The following is a 19,132-nucleotide window of genomic DNA, read 5'->3' on the forward strand; positions in this document are numbered from 1 at the left end:
TAGATAAACACATAATTACAGTTACTTACTAAAGTAACGGTCAGATACACACGGACAAATGTGTCAGCGAGTAGCATTAAGAGCAAAACTTTGCATCCAGAAACATTCCAATTCTTACTGTCTTTTTAAAAATAAGACACTATTTTTCAAAAGAAAAAGCAGCTATATTTGGGAGAGGACAAAGCACTATTTCTTCTTCAATAACTTTTTGAGAAAACAAGACTTAAAAGTGACTAGAGATTAAAAGCCTGAACATTGAGAGTGTCTACTAATAGGGAAGCAGGAGAAAGAATAGAAGGGCTGTAGTAGGAGGATGGCAGGGCCACGTGAGGGAGACAAGAGAGGGTGCAGCTGAGGTGGTTGACGGTAACAAATCCTAAAGAAGTATTAAAGAGACAGCCAAACCTACATCCCCTGCCCCAGCAGGACTGTTCTTTCCCATTCTTGCAGCCCTTTCTCAGAAGAGTTTGTGAAATCAAGATTCATGGGAAAACAGCCTTTGGTCTTGCAAATTTATCCTCAAGCAGAGAGTCTGATCTAGAGGACTTCTCAGCCTGGCAGCGGGCATGAGAGAAGCAGGTCTGGTGGAGTTATGATGGCAGGGTACTGTGGCCCTGCAGGCTTTCACGTGTATGCGCTGTGTCCACATGACCAAATTACGTGGGGGAGAAAGAGAGAACAAGTGCAATGTTTCCAATTCCGTATCAAACAAAAATACATCACAGCTTCGAGCCAGTGGGTATTCTGGGAATGGCCTTTTTTCCAGCCCCTTAGATGTAACCAGCTGGAAGTCTTTTTTAAGTGCTGTGCTATTCAACCTCTGACATGAAGGATTTGTCATTTAATGGGGAAGCTACTTTTCAATGGAGAGATGGAATACTAACTCCTTACCTTATTCTCCAGGGATTCTTATTCCTTCTGATTAGGCTTAATATTAGACTTAGAATGAAGCAGATATGTCATAGTTTGGAAGTATGAGGGTATATCGATTTGCAGATTTGAGGAGTATGAGACCGTGTTCTACGTCCCTAGGAAACAGGACACCTTCTGATGAAAAGTCAAAAGAAAAGATCTGAAGTTCTCTATTTCACAGCCAATGTGGGATTCTTTTGAAAAACAGTATAAAATAATTGGGATTGGATAGTTTTATTTAACTTGGCTATGAGTAAAGGAAGTCTCAAGCATGGTGAATAAGTAGCAATGTCTAACACTAAACTTGGCACCATAAGATGTGTGCCCCACTAACATTCTTCTTAGAAAGCATATATGGTACTCCAGAGAAAACTGTGTCTATATTCCAATATCTATAATATTTGAAGGCCCAAGGCATTTGACAGATGGGTACAGGGAGGGGGATCCTAATAAAGGTCAAAAGACATGAGTTCAAATCCTGTATCTCCTCTTCATTATTTGTGTGATTCTGTGCACATTACTAACATTCTGTGAATTTCGGTTTACTGATCTGAAAAGGGAATATATTCATATGTGCCTTAGGATTATCACAAGGTTTGAATGAGTTCATACATGAGAAAATCTTAGTAAACAAATCAAGAACTAGGAAAAGAGCCTTATTTATTTATTTATTTATTTGAGAGAGAGAGAGAGAGAAACAGAGAAAGGGGCAGAAGGAGAGGAAGAGACAGTCTTAAGTAGACCCTGTGCTGGCTCGGAGCCTGATGTGGGGCTCAATTTCATGACCCTAAGATCATGACCTGAGCCAAAACCAAGAGTCAGATGCTTAACAGATTGTGCCTCCCATGTAACCCTAAAAGAGCTATTTTAAAGCACAAATGGTAGAGAGAGGTCTAAGAATTCAGAGTCAAACTTCCAGGAATGCAAATAGCCAGGTTTCATTTCTAAAACAACAGAGATCTTCATTATTGACTTTATTGGCAGGTTAATGAAGAACTCTGTTATGAATGGGGTTAATGAAGCTGGCACATTCTTGGTCCTCATAGACATCACTCAAGATTTAGATGCTGCTGCTGTTTCCCCGATAATAATGACTCATCACCCGGTCTGTGAACAAATGTTTCTTATACAGAAACCTTTCCTCAGAAGAAACTCACATTTTGCCATAAAATTCCATAGGATGCCCGTGCTATACCTAAGATGAAGGGAAGCTATATATGATGGTAGCTTATTTCAAAATGTTTTTGGTCATTTAAAAACTGGGTGACTTTGGGTAAGATTTTTAACATCTTAATACACACACATATGTTTTATATGTATATAAAACAGATAAGTAATGCAGTCAAGCAGATTGTGGTGAGGATTAAATGAAACGACTACATGAAGAATAAGTCTACTAGGCACTAAGATTCTAGAATGTAGAAGAATGTTAGTTTCCTGCCTTTTTCTCCTTTATTCCCTGCTCTGAGGTTAGAAATGAGCACAATCGCTTAGAACAAGTTTGATTGTGTATACTCTTCTAAGGGTTGCAAATGATTTGCAGTTGATTTCTCCTTTTTTATTCTTTCCTCCCAAATGCATTTTTCTCCTCTAGACTGACCAGCAAAATTGTACAATCAAATTCACAGTGAAAAGTTTTCTAATTGGGCCAACAACATATATATCCTATCTCACTGACTATGAAAGTCAGTATTGTCTTTAACGAATATTTAGGATTTCTTGCAGAATGTCAAAAATGTTCTTAATTAAGATATTTTAATTTTAGTATCAAATATTTAATTGACCCAGAACAATAGCAACAACAAAATGATGGATTGACTCTGAGTATCTCCAGCTATTTGGTTACTTTGTTCCTGTTGAAAAATAAAGATTTGAATGGACTTGGACAAATAAATTTGAGACAAATTTGAGGCAAAACAAACAACTCCAAAAAGAAAAATAAAATCATCTTTCTTCAGCAGTTATTAGGTTCAAATAAAATGATATAAAGAAAAGGCTTTGTAAATGTAGAGTGAAATCCCTAGTTCTCCTACTTTCCAAGTTCACACAAGTCTACAAGGAGAATCTTCAAGAAGTACATGCAACAGCATGAGTGTCCAGCCACAGAATCACAGCCTTCATCCTCTACCCCACTGGCCAGGGTATGGTGTTGCTCTGGCTAGTGTTCTTTGTCTTTCAGTTTACCATTTTTACTCCACCAATATTGCCACTGAAACACCTGATATTGGTTTTGTCACTCTCTGATCTGCCATTGTTGGCCTGGCAATTCTCTGAGTAGCTGGCATGGAACTGGAACTCATGTCACTGCTGATGCTACTTTTATCAGGGGATAGAAAGCACCTCTCATCAGTACTATAATGTTTATTGGGCTTTCTTAAAGAGTGACTTTGTTTCAACTTCCTAAAAAGGAAACTAGATGAAAACTACTTTCTAGGTTAAGATGGGGGATATTGGTAGAACATAAAAGGCATGATACCCTAAAGTGTTCCTTGCCCCATGTTTAGTTTTCTTTTTCTTTTTTTTATAAGAAATTTTTTAAGATTTTATTTATTCATTTATGAGAGAGAGAGAGAGAGAGAGAGAGAGAGAGAAAGAGAGAAGCAGAGGGAGAAGCAGGCTCCATGCAGAGAGCCTGATGTGGGACTCAAACCTGGGGAGTCCAGGATCACGCCCTGGGCCAAAGGCAGACGCTAAACCGCTGAGCCACCCAGGGATCCCGCCATGTTTAGTTTTCTATGGATGCCATAACAAATTCTTATGACTTTGGGACCACAATAGAAAAATATTCTCTCACAGTTTTTGAGGCCAGAAGTCTGAAATCAAGGGCTTTACTTGTATGGATAAAGCTGTACTTCTAAAAACTAGAGGGGGTGTTCCTGCCTTTCCTCTTCTGGATTCCAGTGGCTGTTGACATTACTTGTGGTTACATCACATCACCAGACTCCACTCACATCACCATCTCTCCTCCCAAGGTCTCTTTTCTGAATCTCTCTCTCTGTCTCTCTCTCTTTTAAAGTAGACTCCATGCCTAGTGTGGAGCCCAATGTGGGGCTTGAATCCATGACCCTGAGATCAAGACGGGAACTGAGATCAGGAGTCAGATGCTTAACTTACTGGGCCACCCAGGCACTCCTCTGGGTTTATAAAAACATATTGAGTTTAGGGCTCCTCAGTGATAATCCAGGATGATCTAATTTCTAGACCCTTAGATTAATTATATTTGCAAAGACCCTTTCTCCAAATAAGATCACATTCACAGGTTCTGGAGATGAAGATATGGACATATCCTTTTGGGGGACATCATTCCATCTTCTACAGCCTACTGCAAGGATTATAGATCTCAGAAGGCAAGTAAGCAAAGGTCTTTCATAGCAGGCTATTTATTAGTTCAGGAAAGAGATGATGGTGATTTGGACTGGGTGGTTGTGGTGACAGCTGTGAGAAGTTGTTAGATTCTGTGTATTTTAAAGGTTGAGCCTGTGGGAATTACTGCTGAAAAGGGCATGGGTTATGAGAAATAAGTCCAGTCAGGGGTAACTCCCGGAGTTTTGACCTGAGTAGCTGAGAAATAGAGTTTTCACTTACTTAGTTGCACAAAATTTGGGAAGGAATAAATTTTAATTTTTTTCTAATTTATGATAGTCACCGAGAGAGAGAGAGAGAGAGAGAGAGAGAGAGAGGCAGAGACATAGGCAGAGGGAGAAGCAGGCTCCATGCACCGGGAGCACGATGTGGGATTCGATCCCGGGTCTCCAGGATCGCGCCCTGGGCCAAAGGCAGGCGCTAAACCACTGCGCCACCCAGGGATCCCGGAAGGAATAAATTTTAAGGTGAAAATCATGAATTCAGTTTTGCACAAGTTGCATTAGGAGGTCTATTAGATACTTAAATGAAAATGTGAGGTGTTCAGTTGGATGTATAAATGTGTACACAGGGATGAATAAGACTCAGTTTTCTAAATCTCACGCTTATGGTTTGGAGACATACATGAAAGCAGACAATAATACTCTGCCTCCATCAGAGCTATAGAAGGGGGAGAAACCAAGTCCATGTGGCCCAGGGAACGACTGTTCTGAAAGAGTTTCTTGGCGGCCTTCTAAGAGGAACTCCTCAGTTGTCTGAGGGAAGCTGCGAGGCAAAGAAGTCACCCTGAAGGACACAAGAGGAAGAGGAAGAACGACAGCAGAAAGAGGTCACCTTGACAACACAGATGGCATCACTAAAGCCCAAGGCATCTCTGCTCTGAAGACTTGTCAGTGCCCAGGGAGCCTGTGTGGCCAGGACCCTGGGAGGAGAATTTTCCCATCAGGACAATGTTCCTGAAGAGAATGTTCCCATAGAAGTCACTGCTGCCTCACCTGGAGCAGCAGAGAAAAGGAGTGGAGGTGCACAGGATGAGACTGTTATCACACCTAGGACAGGAAAGTTGCAAACACACAGGAAAAGGTCTGTGATGGCCAGAGGACCAGAAGGAGATGTTTGGGACTGACCTTTATACAGATCTGCTCCTGACCAGCCATGAATTCCTGCCCAGTTACTAATGTGTGTGCCTCTTTGTGCCCTCAGCTTCTGTGGCCTGGGAGACCTGTGATAGATGATTATCCTTTCACTGGGGGGCTAACGGTGGGAGAGCATTCCAGATAGAACAGCACATACAAATACCCAGAAGCACAGAGTGCTGTGGCATATATTGGGTCCTGTGGTGTGCTGTATCAGCCAAATTCAAGCTCAAATTCTTTTACTTTATAAAAGGGGTTTAACTTTTAATAGACTTTTCCTAGTTTTAATGAGTTGGTGTGAAATGGGTACACACATAATTATACACTCCTTTCAACGGTAGCTTACTATCTGTCTATCTCTGTGTTGTGTGCACCTGTGCTGGTGTGCCTGTGTGCAACCTCAGTGTTCATGCCTGGGAGTTGAAATTAATTAAGAAAAAGAAAAAGAGAGGAAAAAGGTACTTGTGCCTATCACATACACATCAACATTCTCAGTGAAGTCTTAAGTCTCCAGTGGGAGAGGGCAGAGCTGAGAGCTCAGCTTCTATAACAACCCATGAGACAGGATTATTGCTGGCAGCTAATGTTAAAATGACTACCCATGCGGTATGAGATCCTGTTAGGATGCAAACAGGACATGCTGCCCAGAGCTTCCTCTTTCATCAGAATTTTGGGCTTCTGAAGGTCATATGCAAGTATAATATTTTTTTGGAGCATTAAGAAAAGTTGGGCAGAGAAGGCAAGACACCTGCTAGGTGCTCCTGGAGCCATGTCCATGGGATCATTATGATCCTGTTCTATCCTCAGTGGATAGATATCAGTAGATATCACCTTCTGCACTTACACCAGGTGTGCTGAGTGGTCCATTGCTCAGCCCTGAAGCCAGGGAAAGCACAAGTTTCAGGAACTTACCCTGGGCTGCGATTTGCATCATGAAACCAGAGCTGAAAGGTACACATGTGAGTCCACCTAATAAGGTGGCTATTCTGATTTTTTTTTTTTTTTTGCTATTCTGATTTTTATCCAAAGGTTTTAAAAAGCTTCAAGTCAAAGAAATAAGCAAAAGAGATGAGTCTCAGCCAAAACAAGATCTTAAAGTGGTCAGGAACCTCTCAGAATCCCATACTGGGGACATTTGTCTTGTTTCTTAAGATGTGAGAATAACAATGGCAATATTTCTTCTTAAATGTCCTTAGGATCCCTCTCTTTTTTCAACTGCCTTTCCCTTCTCTGCTTTATGTCATCATGCTCAAGTAACACCGACTCCAAAGTATTGGCTAATTCTATTTCTTAAAATGTGGAAAAGGGATATATAAGTCTGTTCTGCTCCTCCCTTCTGACTGGTGGGCAAGCACAAAGATACTTGCATATTATGGTGAAGCAGCCAAACCTACACAAAGTTATATTGATCCCATCCAGAGTCTGCTAATTCAAAACACGGATTTATGAGTAGAGAGGTGATAACATTACTCAGAAATAAACATTGCAGATAGATCTTGTGGTTATAGGAATTTATTAACATAAAAATGCTTTGTCTCTTGTTTAGGAGGAAAACCTCACAAGCACTGTTACCTTTAAAAAAATTGTAGGTTGTCAGAGCCTTAAGAATGGTTCAGGTCTAGGAAAATGCCCTGGCAGGCACTCAGTGGGAGATTGGGATTGGGGTGCTGGTGGTAGTGAGTGTAGTACATGGTGTTGGGCCTTTGCTAGATCAAAGTATTCTGACATTTTCAGGTTAATATTAGTCGGCACAGGCCAAGAGTCAGGGCCTTAGCGACCAGCACAGGCACTAAAATCCCAGCACCCACCATAGATCCCCATGTTGGTAACTGTGGCAGGTCCAAGGGTAGTTTCAAAGGGCAGAGTCAACAAATTCCTGAGCATGAGGCTCAGACAGGAATCTGGGGCTGAGACTTCCTTCCAGGTAGATTCTGCTCCTTTCTCTAATTCAGTCTTTTGGACTCTAATATTCTGGAGATAATGAAACTAATACCCAAGAAACCATTAATGAGCATTCGATGACACATAGAATGTGATGAGTAAGACAAAGTTATAACATTAAACAAAATATTGAAGAATTCTGTTGTAAGAACTGAATTTTATGGATAAAAACTGAATTTTATAGATCAGATGTCTTATACTGAGATCTATCATATTTGTTGGGTAAAGCATCAAGTGAGGTGTTTTTTTTTTTTTTTTTTTTTTTTGTTTGTTTGTTGTTTTTGCCACTTCTCTGCATCTACCACCATCCTTGCTGTCCTGGTATCCTCCTCAACCCCACTGTCCAATGCCTTCCTCATCTCAGGATAAACTGCTTCCAGATTCTGGTCATTTTATTTCCTCCAAGCTCAGGTCCAGTGAAAAATTGCCTTAGTAAAGATCTTGGACATCGACCTAAACTTTGCCAGAGGGGCAAGATTTCCTCCTATAAATAGGAAAGGTCACTTCACATCACAATTTTATCACTCTTTCTGTCCTGCATTTGCTTAAGGAAGTGAGACCCAGTTATTTTGAGGTAGAAAGAAGAATATTGCAATCAATGAAGCAGGGTTCCCCAATTTCTTTTTAAAGCTGATTCTAAACATTGTTTAGAAATATAAACATTATTACACAAGAATTTAATTTTCCCTATTTTGTTTTCCAAATCAGTGGTAATGTTCTAGTCCCCAATGCTCAATTTGGAAAGATTCAATGAACCTGTTGTATGCTGAAAATGAATAACACCACAATCAGATCCTGAGCCCTCCTGAAGCTGTTAAGCTTCAATATATATGTTTTTAATATTAGTTGATGTGGATTTAATATAAACCAAGTATCCTAGTTAATTAAACGTGTTGCTAGGAATATTTTCAAAGCTTAACTCAAAGTCATATTCAATAGCCTTGGGCACCATTTTCATGTCACTAGAGTATTATCAGTTCATCCTGGATGAGTAATAAACACTAGGAAATACACGGTGAATAGTGTGTTCTCCTTATTTTCCTAATACTAGCTATTTACAAAACAAAACAAAAACACTGAATCCTTAAGAGTTGTCTTCCTGGTAACCCACATGATTTCTCTCTCTCCCTCCCTCTCTCTTTGAGAGAATTCTAAAAAAACAAACCATAAGAATACTTGAACAATGCAAATCTGAAAGACACATTTACCGTGGCTACCCTTAGAAATTTTGCCCTCCAGAGTATAATTCGCAAGATTTGGAGACACTTTTGATTGTCATAATGCGGGTGGCAAGGTGGGTTTCTGTGACATTTAGTGGGTAGAAACCAGAGATGCTACACAACATTCTAAGTATACAGGACTACAGGACCGCTCCCACAACAAAGAGCTAACCTGTCTGAAAATGTCAATAGTGCTGAGGTAGAGAAACCCTGTTGTAGAAAATCAATCTACTGAAAATAAGCTGTCCCAGATGTGTAAAGGCAGCCTCTCACAAAGAAAATAAAGGCTTCCTCCCCTTCTGATGTTTGGGCACATGCACGATTCTGCACCCATGCACATATGCAAGCCTCAGTCCTTTGAGGAGTAGCTACAGCCCACCATTCTTCCTTGGCTTTCTCCTGGTATTCCTGTATATAGTGCTGCCTTCTACCCCTGAAAAGATGCACTTATTGAAAGGTACTTCTGTAATAAAATGTAAATCGGGCTCACATAATTAATCTGTATTAACCAAAATAAATACATATTTAAGTTTTCTCAGGTTCATCTCCTCACTTAGAACATATGTCCTTCTCTTTCTTCCCAGTACACAACACAAAGCTAGCCTAAAATAAGGCTTCACTGTTTGTTGATCGGTGGCATATATTCACCCATCTTTATTTAGTATCTAGTTAAATTTACAATCATTCACTCTCTTAAACAAAACACAAAGCCAAAACGATCAAGTCATGATGGAAGACATTTAAAACAAACAAAACAAAAAAACAAAAAACAACCCCACTCCATATTACGTTTGGATGCATGATCTTGCCGTATTCGAAAATCTGGCAGAAGAAACCACTCATTTATTCATCAAACATTAGGAGAACTCCTAGTATGTGATTGGTTATTGCAAACATAGAGGTGAATAGTTTTCCCCTATGAAGTCTAGATGTATAAGAAGACAAACAAATCACCAGTTAGATAGAAGTGTGATAGTCCACATGCAGGTACAAAGTAGTGTGGGAGCGCTAAGAGGGGGAAGGATTTGCTTTTTGGGTCTGGGAGACATCTGAAAATATTAGGTGTCAAAAAAATGAAAATATTAGGTGTAGATGGCTGAGTAGAAATTTTCTAAATGAATGACAATACAAAAGGATTATATTCTTGGCAGAGGGGAAAAAATAGAAGCAAAGATAAAGGTAAGAAAGCACAAGGTAAAGTCAGGCAGATGTCAGCCCGGTAAAATTGAACTGTCAGATGAGTTGGGTAGGGGTACAGCTGAAATTATAAATTGAGGATATATAGTGAAGAGCCATATAAACTAGGCCAAGGGTATTGGTTTTGTCTATAGTTAGTATTTAAGAAAGGGAACTCTCTTTCCTTAGATACAAGGCTCTGTGTATGACTGTAGAAGGGTCTGCATCTGGAGAGTTTTGGAGGCTGAGAAGTTTGATGGGTAAGGGGTTTAAAATTCAACCAAGAAACATCAGCTTGTTTAAATGGACATCAAGTCTACTGGTCTAGGTGTAATTATTTTCTATGCAACTGGGACACAGTGAAGGAAGGATAATGAAGACATCCATGCAGTGCCACTGGCCAAGAACCTTCTTTTAGGAGCTGGCACACCCATCAACGACCACCTATCCTTTCCTGTGGCAGGAATTCATGAGGATGCATGTCTACTGTGAAGTGGCCATGGGATGAACAGAAGCCTCCAGAATCTGCTCTCTGCTGGCTGTCAACCATCTCTTGCTTTCTTTCTTCCCTTGATAAAGGAAGTAAAGGAAGGAAGAAGCTATTGCACCTCAAAGACCTGCAAGAAAATGTAGGACTGAATCACAATACTATAGACACAACAAGCTGGCATTAAACCTGTTCTGTCACTTTTGGACTTTTAGGCCTTCTTTCAATAACTTTCAATATTGAATAACTTTCAATAACTTCTTTCAACTCTTCTTTCTTTATTGAGAAGAAATTTCTCATTTCCTCTTTCACCGCCCCATTTTTTTTTAAGATTTTATTTATTTATTCATGAGATACAGAGACACAGAGAGACTCAGAGACACAGGCAGAGGGAGAAGAAGGCTCCATGCAGGGAGCCTGACATGGGACTCGGTCCTGGGTCTCCAGGACCTGGGTCTCCAGGGTTGAAGGCGGCGCTAAACCGCTGAGCCACCCAGGCTGCCCCTCCCCACTTTTTTTTAATTAAAACAAAAACAAAAACAAAAACAAAAACAAAACAGTTTCTTAAATTATAAAATAATATATATAATAATAATATATATTTGTTAGTTAGAAATTTAGTATATCCAGAAAAATATAAAGAAATACAAATACAAATCAGCCATTTCCCAAGTTCCAGAGACAGTTGCTGTTAATATTGGAGGGTGGTGGTATAACTGGATGTCAAAAGTCATAGAACCATTTTATATTGACAGCCATTCTTTTTTCATTTTTACTGTGGCCTGAATAGTAGGCATGTAAGGGATTGATCTTCATTTGTTAAATGGGACTCTTTTCATTCAGTAACTAATAGATTTGGGAGACTATGTTTCCTTTACAGTTTCTGGTGACATTTGGAGACAAATCTTCATTCATTCAGGTCAAATTATTTCCCCATTAGACACAAAATCACTGAATGAGATCCACTGGAATCGAGTTGAATTATTGCTCTCTTGGCTCATCTGATAGAGAGTCCTGCAGTTCAGTCAATGCCCAGTGGCTCTGGAGAGCAGTGAATAGCTGCTGGGTAGGACCAGCTCCTGGCTTCAGCAGGGGAGGCAGCTCCTTCCACAATGTCTCAGAGGGCCTTCTGCTGCTGCATATCTTCTTAACTTTATTTACCTAAAATTATTGCTTCGGTGACACTGGTCTAAGAAGCGGGTTGCCCATTTTCTCTCACTAATTAAAAAAATAGAGATGGAGAAAGTGTGCGGAAGGTGGGAAGTACTTTTGTGCTCATATGGTGTGCCAAGGGGCTTTCCTTACCCACATCTTTATAGACTATAAATAGTACCCAGACACTGTCAACATACACAATAACTGTACCCATACACACACACACACTCTCTCTCAAATAAGTAAAAAATAAAATAAGATAAACACATACTTTAGGATTAATGAAATTTTCACAGCTTAAATGTTACACTGATAATAGGCCAGTCAGGGGTAGAAGCAAGGGACCCATTAGGAGGCTATTGCCAATATCCAGGGGACAAAGGAGGATGGCTTAGACAATGTTGCAAAGCAGAAGTTGAAAAGGTAAGAAGTGGTCAGGTTTTAATGTACTTTCAAGATTAAGCAGACACCATTAGCTGAATACGGTAGCGAATACGGTAGCGAATGACTCCAAGATTTTTAGTATAAGTCCTCAAAATATGGAGTAACGATTTATTGAGGTCAGAAGATGAAAAAATTTTAGGAGAGTATTTTGGTTTTGGACAAGTTTAGATGCCTTTTAGATTTAGAAGAAAAGATATGAGTAAGCAGTAGGATATTTGTTGTGGCTTTCAAGGAAATATCCTATGTTAGAGATGTAAGTTTGGAATACTCACAAAATAAAATATTTAAAGCCATCTGAATGGATGCAGTCACTAAAGAAGTGAGAAAAAATATAGAAGAAAAGAGCTTTAAAAATGATTCTGCTGCACAGCAAAGGAAACCATCAACAAAAATTCCCAACTTATGAAATGGGAGAAAATATTTGCAAAACATATAACAGATAAAGAGTTAATCTCCCAAATATATAAAGAATTTATATAACTCAGTAGCAAAAAAATTCAATTAAAAATGGGCATGTAACCTAAATAAACATTTTTTCCCCAAAGAAAACATACAGATGGCCAACAAGTACACAAAAAGGTACTCAAAATCCATAATCATCAGGGAAATGCAAATCAAAACCATAATAAGATTATCACCTCATTCCTGGTAAGTACAATCCAAAAGTATTGGTGAGGATGTAGCAAAAAGAGCAATCTCTGCACTGTTGGTGGGAATGTAAATTGGAGCAGCCACTATGAAAACAGTATGAAGATTTCTGCCCCCCCCAATTAAAAATAGAATTATAATATGCTCCAGTAATGCCAAAGAAAATGGAAACACTAACTTGAAAATATATCTGCACCCCATTATCATTGCAGCATTACTTATAATAGTCAATATAGGGAAACAATCTAAGTGCCTGTTGATAAGTGAATGGATAAAGAAAATGTCATGTGTATATGTATACACACACACACGCATACACACACACAATGGAATATTATTCAGCCGTAAAAAGGAAATCTTGCCATTTGCAACAACATGGATAGGCCTTTAGGGTATAATGCTAAGTGAAATAAGTTAGAGAATGACAAATACTATTTATATGTGGAATTTAAAAACTGAGCTCATAAATAATATAGAGAATAGACTGGTAGTAGCTAGAGATGGGGGTGGGAGGGTAGGTGAAATGAGTGAATGGAATCAAAATGTACAAACTTCCAGCTATAAAAAAAATAAATCCTGGGATGTAACACACAGCATGGTGACTATAGCTAACAATATTGTAAAGCATGTGTGAAAGTTGCTAAGAGAGTAAATCTTAAAAGTTCTCAGTGTAAGAAAAATAACTGTAACTATGTGTGGTGATGGATGTTAACTAGACTTATTGTGGTGATCATTTTACAATATATGTACATATTTAATCATTACATTGTACACCAGAAACCAATGTAAATGTAATATGTCAGCTATACCTAAAACAAAACAAAATAATACACCAAACAACTAATCCTGGAGCCCTCCAGCATGAATGAGCCAGAAGATGAGGAGCAATTAGTGAAGGAATTGAGGAGTAGCCTGTGAGATAAGAGAAACACTAGAAGGACTTGGTGCCTCAGGAACAATTGCGTCAGGTAGTGAAGACAGACTGATTAACTCTTGGATCAATTGTCTAAGTGACTCATGGTGATCCTGAGGAGCACAAGTTAGTTTTAGTGGAGTGGAATATGGGAGTGCACACTTGATTGACATGAGATCAAAAGACAAGAGGAGGATATGACTGGGCCATAGTGAGTATACGTAACTTTCCCGATATTTTTTTGAAGAAATTTTTTTAAATGGGGACTCTAATTGGAGCAGAAAGTGGAGACATTTTTTTTTCTTTCTTAAGATGGGGAAATAATTCCATGTTTATAAAAAAAAAAAAATGGGAATGACTCCAGAAGAGTAGAAACATTGGATGAAGCAATAGAGAGGAGGTGATTTCTAGACACATGTCTTTGAGTAGATAAGAGGGGACAAGATCATGTATACCCATGGACAGTTAAGAGTAGATGCATGATAGATGGGCACACACAGAGGTATGTGGGCAGCACTGTGGTAAAAGATTATGGAAATTCTCTCTGTTTCTGTTTCTTCAGGGAAATTGCAGTCATCAACTGAGCAGCAGGAAGGTGGAGGAGGTTTTTGGAGGTCTGAGGAGAGAAGGAATGAAATAGCCATCTCGGAAAGTAGGAGAATAAAATGGAGTATGATTACTAGGCAACACTAAGGGTCATATTGAGGTCTTGTGCTCGTAAGTTTAAAGTGAGACTAGTTGGTGTGAACTTTTTCTCAGCCAGGTTTATCTACTTCTGCAGGTGCTATGAAGATGAATTGAATCTAACAAAAGTTGAGGTTTTATGCAACGTGATTATGACAATAGAATAAAAGGTCAAGGCAGCTGAAGGTCAGCGAAGGGAGTGTTTATTTTAAACTAGGTTATTAGGGAAATGAGGATAGTAGAGTGAAGAGAGGCAAAAGATATGGCAGGAGTAAGCAGCCAGGGAATGCTAAGTGGAGAGTGTGCCACTTGGCATGGAAATTATGGAGATCTTGCAGTTACTGATCATGTGAAAGTCTAAGACATACTGAATTTAAGTGGCTTACCAGGTATTCGGACTGAGATCACCAGAACTGGTTCGAAAAATGTATCAAAAAGTTCAGGGCTAAAATAGAAGGTTGGTATTCAGTAGAGGTGGTGGTTGAAACCACAGCAATAGTCCGAATTGTCCAGGAGACCAGAGAGGGAGCAGATGCCTACTTCTCCTGCTTGTCAGTCTGGAAAAGAGATTAGGCTTTTCTATCTTCAATGAGAAGTAGAAGCATCTACTTCTACTAACACCTTTGGAGATGTAGCCCATGTGCATATGCACAACGTGACGTCATGTGGCTTGAGACAAGGTCCCATCTCAGGTCATGCGTGCCTTGTGAGAATACATGTGTTTGAGGACTGGGGTCACTGTGTAGTGTTGGGGACTCTAAGCTTTCATTATCAAACTTTGCCATTTGTGAAGTTTTGCCAAAAAGCTGCACTGGCTTTTCACCTTCCTAGGAATTACAAATTTTATCAGCATAATCACTTGCTAAAATTGCCCATCCAGAAAGAGGAAAATAAGCCTCAAATATGAGTGTATGTTCCCTGGCAGAAGAAAGTGGAGCTCTCTTTGGGCAATGAGACCCAGTGAGAATCCTGCAATTAGACAAGGCTTGAAGCATCAGAGGTTTTTAGAATATTATGTTGCATTGGAACTCAATTTTTTATCCATCCCCTTTAGGAAAAGGCTAATTATTTTTTATTCTCTTGACTGAATTGCCAGCAGTGTGGTTTCTCAGGCCCATTGCTTCCATATATATATATATACAGAATCATTGTGCTTCCTGGTGAGTTCATTGTTGCCTTGACACCAGAGAGCCTCGCATTTCTAATTTTCAAATGAAGTCACCAATCGCAACACTCTTCTCATGTTTACCCCCTTGCAGTGCTTGAGGGGGAACTGTGGCAATGTGAGGGGGGAAATGACTGAGTCCAGCTCCTTATGATGAAACCCACCCTGGGTATCACTTCTTCCCTAGTGATCCTCAAATGTTCCTGTGCCTGAGAGTCATATGGAGGGCGCTTTACAAGTTTTCTGGGCTCCCAGATATTCTGACTTAGTGGATCTGGAGTGGGTCTTGTGAGTTCTATCCTAACAAACACACAGTTGATGCCAATTCTGCTGCTCTGAGAATCATACTTTGAGAACAACTGCCTATACCACAATAGGCAATAGAACAGAACCCCAAGTACTAATACACATATATTTGTTTACGCAAGCTGCCATAACAAGTACCACAGGTTGGGTGGCTTACACAACAGAAGGTCATTGTCTCATAGTTCTGCAGACTGGTTGGTTTCTTTAGAGGCGTCTCTCCTTGCCTAGTATTGCCACTTCTCCTTGTGTCTTCACATGGTCTTCCCTTTGTGTGTGCCTGTGTCCTATTTTCTTCTTAAAAGGACACCAGTCATATTAGACTGAGGCCCACTCATGTGACCACATTTGAACTTAATTATCTCTTTAAGATTCCAAATATGGTCATATTCTGGAGCACTAGGAATTAGGGCCTCAACAGATGGATTTGCCTCTAACAACATCTCTCTGTGGTTTCAGCTCCATGAAAACTGAACCTCCCTCACAAATAGTTGTAAGAAGGGGCAGCATTCCAAGGAGCCTGCAGGTGGTCTCTGAAAATTCTAGAGGGCCTTATGGAAAGCTGAGAAGGGTGAAGGCAGAAGCAGATGTGGTCAGGGAGATGTCTGAGCAGTGAGACAGGAAGGCTTGGCTTCCTGCAGAACACCCACATGGTCATGGACAGCTCTGGTGCTCCCAGCTTGACTCTTCTAAGGGCCTTCCTTCCTGTCAGCCTGCACGCTGTCAGCTTCATTCACTCGATTCACGTTTACTCAGGGCCCATCCCATGCCAGGCCATATCTAGGAGCTGAGGCTGCAGCAGTGAACACAGTACTTCTGTCCTCCTGGAGGGAGGGAACCTGAGAAGCCCCAGTCTCTGAGAAAACACACCCACAACAAAGATGCAAACATGTACTTTGATGCTAAGTCCCCTCTCCCTGCCTTAGAATCTTCGAAACTTGTATTTTATTTATTTATTTTTTAAGATTTTATTTAGTCATAAGAGACACACACAGAGAGGCAGAGACACAGGCAGAGGGAGAAGCAGGTTCCCTGCAGGGAGCCCAATGTGGGACTCAATCCCAGGACCCCAGGATCACGCCCTGCGCCAAAGGCACACATCCAACCACTGAGCCACCCAGAGGCCCCTGAACCTTTTATTTACAGCAGGAGTTAAAGCCATTTAGTAAGGGTTCTCTTTGAAAATCCAGTGAAATACATAAAAGGGTTACCCAGAAAAAAATACCTATGAATCTATGAGGGCAATTTTATGTATAGCTTTAGGGATTTTACAGGTTTTCGGAAGTCTTCCATGAACTCAGGCAGGGACTTCTCTTTATGGTAATAATAAGGATAGTTGGAGGTGCAAGTTTTGTACTTACTTACTAGGCAGTCTGCTAAAGCCATTATGTGCATTATTTCATTTAATCCTCACAAGATAACTGTACATAACTATTGTTATCCTGTCAGCTTATTGAAGATGAAGATATCAAGGCTCTAATAAAAAAGAGCAGTATCAAAGTATGATTCAGGAATCCTAGTCATGGTCACATTTGGCCTCTGTCTTTTCCTTTCATTTTGAAATGCTTAAAAGTTTACAGAAGAGTGGTAAAGATAGTACAGATACTTTTCCTATGCCCTTTACCCAGCTTCCTTAGTTGCTAATGTCACATAACAAGGCTAGATTCATCAGAACAACAAAAATGATACTGATCAGCTTAATTAAAGAGAAGGCAAGAAAGAATGCCAGATAAGCAGATGCAGAACAACAAGCACAGCTGTCTTGGTTTGCTGGCAAAAATAGCCCATTCAATTGAATTGTCCGTAAAGTTTCAGTGAATGATATCAGGGTATTTGGGATTCACCATGACGATTATGTAATATCAAGAAAAGCCTAATGAGATTCACTATTTTCCTTAGGAATTAGTAAAAGTTATCGGAACTTTCTCTTCTGATAGTACTATTTGGTAGCTCATGATAGCAAGAGACCTAGAAGTATCTAGAGAAATAGAATATCAGAGAAACTGCAAAGTGTAGTCAAAAGTGCAGGCTCTGAAACAAGGCTGCCTGGCTTTGGGTTTCTTGATTCTGTAACTTTGTGACTCTATTTTCTCATCTATAAAATGAGAAGAACAGTGGCCGATTTCAACTCTGATTGAGATTAACTGAGTTGATATTGGATTTCTAATAAGTCCAATGGGATAAACCTTGAATGGGTGACCAAAGTGTCTCACTGGTCCCTTTTTCATTGGTTTACTCCCTCCCTTTCTTTTTCTTCATACCCCTCCTTCCATCATCCCACAATCCACCCCCAACCCCAAACAATCCCCAGCTCTAGGGAATTCATCAGTATGGAATCTAGGGACAGGACTCTCCTTTGTTTATGGATTTTCTCTTAGAATAACTTCAATATGTTATTAAAGTAAAAGGAACTGTTTTCTTCAAATAATGATGTAGTACAATGAAGGACATAACGAGTGACCTTTCCACTGTATCCTTCTACCATATTTTTTTGAGCTTTACAACCACGGAGTTCCACTCTGTCTCACAATAGTTACTAGACAGAGCTGAGTAGAAAAAAATTATTACATTAGAGCATTCTCATTAGACAAGATCTAGCCACATGGGAAACATAAGCAGAGGCAATGCTCTGTCTTCAGCACGTTCTTATCCTAAATGCAGCACCTGGGGTTTGCAAGCTTGGATTCTAAGGCTTCCAGGTTCAGGTGTGTGGGTAGTGGCTTACTCTTTTCTGGTGCGGCAGAAGGAAGAGTGCCAGCGTCCCTCAAAAAAGGGTAATGTCAATTCTCTCCATCTTCTTGCCCAATTACTACTTTCCCACTTAGGAAAGGATGAAACTCCTCCCTGGTTATGCTTCTGGTAAAAGCCATGAAGGATCTGAGATTTTGCTCCACTTGCAAACCAACTAGTTAGCCTGCTACAGTTTTATGGATATTGGGAGAAGACACAAGACTCCTAGGTCAGAGACCAAGGATGTTATTACTTATGGCACAGCAAACAGCATGAGTTTCATGTTCTTGTTCACATTGCTTCCTCTTGCCTCTAGGTCCCATGTGGATAATGTGTTGATGGGCCCAGGTAGATGCAGCACATGAAATGTGTTTGTCTTAGCTGAAGGACACCAAGCTTAGTAAGCCTCCAATCTTATAAGGAGGCTTCTAGCAAATGTGTCCAACCTGGAGGAGACATTATCTTTATTATCCTGGTCAGGAAACATATATTCTCTCTTCCTTGGAAAAAATACACTGTTACCATCTTAGAAAGATGTTTGCCATACGTAGTTTGGAAGATAGTTTAGAAGTAAGTTTTCGATGCTTCATCACAAGATGTGGCAGAAATGGAAGACACCCAGAGAGTTATCCAAGATCCTATTGACTAACCAGGGATGATGATGGTTATAGACTTTGGGTTGTAGTTGATTGCCTCCATGAGGAAAAACTCTCTAGAGGGTTGTAGTGGGATGTGTCTCAACATGAGGAGAAAAATAAGCATGTTCAGAAGTTCTTACTTCTTAGGCCTAATGTTGAGAACCATTGGATTCATACTGAGTATCTAAAGCCTCCTGAACTTGGGGCAGGGTGTACG

This window comes from Canis lupus, chromosome 16 (genome assembly GCF_003254725.2).
Source record: "Canis lupus dingo isolate Sandy chromosome 16, ASM325472v2, whole genome shotgun sequence".
Classification (NCBI taxonomy): Eukaryota; Metazoa; Chordata; class Mammalia; order Carnivora; family Canidae; genus Canis; species Canis lupus.